This window comes from Frankliniella occidentalis, unplaced genomic scaffold (assembly GCF_000697945.3).
Source record: "Frankliniella occidentalis isolate FOCC.00 unplaced genomic scaffold, Focc_3.1 Scaffold19, whole genome shotgun sequence".
NCBI classification, from domain to species: domain Eukaryota; kingdom Metazoa; phylum Arthropoda; class Insecta; order Thysanoptera; family Thripidae; genus Frankliniella; species Frankliniella occidentalis.
In genome coordinates, this window is record NW_026267149.1 from 1,663,299 (window position 1) to 1,667,449 (window position 4,151).

General features: G+C 50.7%; 2 protein-coding genes across 8 annotated transcripts in view; both read right to left on the reverse strand.

Annotated features, from left to right (window-relative positions):
• Positions 1-533, reverse strand: part of LOC113207072 (zinc finger protein 771-like) — a 3,269-nt gene extending 2,736 nt beyond the window's left edge. Inside the window, exon 1 of the mRNA XM_052264465.1 lies at positions 428-533. The gene's annotated coding sequence lies outside the window, so the exon portion shown is untranslated. The remainder of the gene's footprint in view (positions 1-427) is intronic.
• Positions 1-4,151, reverse strand: part of LOC113207075 (microtubule-associated protein RP/EB family member 1) — a 389,806-nt gene that overhangs the window by 20,530 nt on the left and 365,125 nt on the right. The window lies entirely within an intron of this gene.

Sequence of the window (4,151 nt, forward strand, 5' to 3'; positions counted from 1 at the left end):
ATGTTAATTTTAGCGCCGTTAAATAAACACAGGCGATCGTTCTAACTTCAAGTACCAAGCCGTATAAGGACTTGTGAAAATGGCGGGTAAAAATCTCAGAGCGTCCTAGTCCTAACGGCAACAGGTGTCAATAAGCTACAATATAAAGTTAAACACACAAAAACAGGAAATTTAGCTTTCACAATGAAGATGGGAAGGATCACCAAACATGGAAGGACACTCCGAAAAGGAAATCGCCAGGGGAACACGATTCATATCGACACTTTGCCACAGCAGAGCAGACTATTTTTCCGATATTTTGTTTACAACTATTATAACATACGAGGATGGTGCACTGATTGTTTACGAACAGCTCCAAACTAAAAGCCCTTCAAAATTTCTGGATGGCTGAAGCTGAAACTCGTTTCAAAGGGCAGAGCATCCCTACCTTCGAAGTCCGCCAAAAACCACACTCGCAAAATTTACCGACAAGACGAAGTCCCCAGCCTATATCCCACAACCTAGAGCCACGGGGGACCGACAGGGCACAAATGTAACACTATTTACCTCTGTCAATGCTTCGAAAACTGCAAGGAGCGGTGTCCTAAGAAGTGTTGACCGTCGAAGGGCGGGAACTTGTCTGGAGAAGCGACACGGGCAGTGCGTTGTCTCAGGCCGACACCGGCAGAATGAGGCGAAGGCGGGCGGGCGGCGGGCTGGCTGGCTGGTGGCTGGGGCTGTGCTGGGCGGGCGGCAGGCGGGCGGGCGGACACAGGGGGCGGTTCGGCCAGGGCGACTGTCGCCGAAGGAAGAGGGGGAGGGGGGGGGGGGCTAGTGGACTCTAGAGGACGCAGTGAATGGTAGGGGACGGGGAGGGGAAGAGAAGAGAAGAGGGGTTTGGGGTTGGGGCACGCGGTAAGAGAAGGAGAGAAGGGTAAGAGGAGAAAGGGGCTCTCATCTCCTCTGACATTCTGATGTCTTTTTCGTCTGTCTCCTCCAAGAGTAGCGTTGTCACGAAGGAAGGAAAGACGGGAATGGGTTCCCGCAAAAAACTCTCAAATTTGAAGGGGGTGGGGCCGGGGCTGGGCTGGGTGGAGCGTAGGGCGGTCGGCGCGAAGTGTTATTAAGCAATACCTCTGAAAATATTTTTAGGAGTTTAGGTAGCGGACTCCTCAGGTTTGGCTTCAGCTGTTAGTATGTGGTTTTGCGGGTACGGTCGAAATCAGGAGGACTTACTTTCCACCCTTTACGCGTTTAACATTCAAAAATATCACACTGCATTGGTATCCAAGGCACCTCATTCGACAATCGGACAGTGCCCTAGGTGTCCAGCCACCCAGCCACCCAGCCACCAACCCCCCACCCTTTCCCATCTAACCGATCTAACCGCCCTGAAATAGGAAATAGACTGTTGCGAGCAATCTTTTCTTTTAAAGGACTCATGACAACAAGAAACAAGACTCACAGGCGAAATATTATTCGCTGTTCCAAAATTCGATTATAAGAGATTGCCACTGATTCTAGTTGGACCGGCTGTATCGCTGTCGTCGTGCCTGGCGCTGGCGATGCCCACCCCGCCTGCACTAGGGATGTATTTTTACGGTAAAATTAAAATTCGGCGGTAATTTACGTAAAATACCGTAAATTACGGTAAAATACGGTAAAATTGGTAAAATTCGTTTTTTGGTGTTTTATTACCAAATTCAATGTTTTCATTGAAAATATGACGTTTTCTGGTGCGTTATAACGAAATGTTAGCAATTCAGCATAGGAGATACGTTGATTTTTGACGTTTTTATCCCACGCTTCTGCTTTTAAAAGTTATCCAAACGTCCTGGTGTGTGGAGTCCCTGATTGCCTTTATTTGGGGTGCGTACTCTGTACTCCAGGCGTACTCGGGGGACTCCAGGTGTACTTCAGATGCATACTTCGGGTACTTAACACACACTCAGCATGTGTCGCCCAAAATTTTGAGTCTTGACTTCCCTATCTGATGCCACTCGGTCCTATACTGAAAGGAAGTCATACCCAGGTACTGGTTTTTTGCCGCACCTTGTCAGTAATTATGTTAGGTTTCGGCGTTGCATGAATAATGTCAGAAAAAACGTTATCACATACACGTCATAATTTATTTTTACAAACTAAAAAATTGGCATATTAGGAGTATACATATTGAACGAAACGGTGCGGCGAAATTGACAAATTGATCAGTAACTCCTACTGCTGAAAATTCTTTCGTTTTTGACTGACAAAATTATCAGTACAGGTCTGAGAGTGTAGACACTTGGACTATTTAGGGTATCGTGATCGTAGAGGTCACTACTCAACAGTGTACGTGGAATATACACAGATTCATCTGCGTTTTTGCGGTAACTTTGCTTATCGAAGTTGTTTTTGAAAATTACCAACAATACCAATTTTACCGGGGCTTGTGTAATTTACCGTAAATTACCGGTATTTTACCGTAATGTACGGGTAACATTACCGATGCGTACATCCCTAGCCTGCACCCGTGCGGCTCCAGTGCACCAGGCCGTCGGTCACTTACAGAGTGTCTTAAACATACTTCGGGAGTGTAATGGTAGGGTAAGGTGCCCTAATGTGGCCACTGTCCATTGATGGCCACTTTTCTCGATTTCCAGCCAATCTGGTCACTTTACAATCTTGGCCTTGAAGTTGTGTTCTAGTAAGGTCCCTACTTGGGCATAATCAGCCAAACTACTTCACATCGCTGTCTACATTACAAGAAAAAGGGGTGGCCATCATTGGGCAGGCCCATTCTTAAGGTGGCCATCATAGGGCATCTTACCCTAATGGGTGCTTAGACCTAGAAGAGTGTAGGACAGTAGGGGTTGCAGACGATCCGTTAGAGCGCAAATACTTTTTGAGAGTGAGCGGCCGGCAGGCAAGGCAACCTCTTGCGGAGCGCTACCCCTGCTGACATCATCAAGGGTTGTTCGCTGTTTCGCACGGGTTACCGCGAGTCCGCAGGGGTAACTCGTTGGTCCACGGGGGTGATTCGCGGGTCCGCGGGGTTAGCTCGCGGTCGAACGGATCCTGCCACCTGCCACGAGGGTACCTCGCGTCCGCGGATCCTGCCACGCCGAGGGTAGGTCGCCTCGCGGGTCCACGGGGTGTCTCGCGGACTGCGACCCCCTCCCCCTCCCACTGTGGTCAACTAGATAGGTAGGCAACTAGATAGGTAGAGGTAGGCAATTTGACCTACAAAATCCCTGTGCGTAGGCAAATCTACAAACTACAAAACTGTTTATGTTATTGTGTTCATTCTGAACAGAAACGCTGAGCGCACCGGTCAGGACCAACTCTACATTTTTGGCTGCGGCGGAAGAACGAGACGTCATATCGCGTTCAAATTTTGACGAGGGGTCCTGCACTGTCCGCGCCCCGGGCGACTTTGCCAGCACCACGGTAGAGGGAGAGACGGTGGGGGCACGAGGTGTCTTCTCGTGGTTCCAGAATCTCGACATGTTGGGGGATTAATTAACGGCCTAGTCGGGGCCATGAGGTATTGCTCCAAGCAGTCAGCAATACTTCATGGTCGGGACCAACAACTGAAGGGCCTATGGCCTATCCACACTATCTTCTCAACCGTGGCCAGCACCACCCTCTGAAGAGCGTAAGTGCAGAGGGGGTGACTACCCCCACCAAAAGGTTCCAACGGGTCCGTGATGAGTATGCTCTAGACTAAACGGCTGTAAGGATTTCGTGCGTTCCGAACTCCCCAACCATCGAAAGAGTTGACTTTTTTTGAAGAGGTGTTCGATGTTTCAGGAGTGCTGACATGAGTGCTCCCTACTGCCGCAACGATTTTGTCTGGTTTCAACTTTTCGAAAATTCCACCCCTGATGGAGAGTGGTGGGTAAATAGGGTAGAGGGTGAGTTTTCGCAGGGGGTGAAACGCCACGGCAGAGACGTACCCGGGGGGAGGTCACGAAGTCATGACGTGACCGGCGGGGGCCGGCGGGGGCCGGCGGGGGCCGGCGGAGGCCCGCGTTCCGCGGCGTGCAGCCCGCGGCGCCCACCTGCTCGTCGAACCGCGGAGCGGTAGCGTCGGAGGAGTTGCCTACCCACCGGCTGAGGTCCGCGGCGCGGCGGAGCGCAGCAGCGCGGTGGCCCTGTGTTGTGTTGTATTCCCCACCCTGACAGGAATC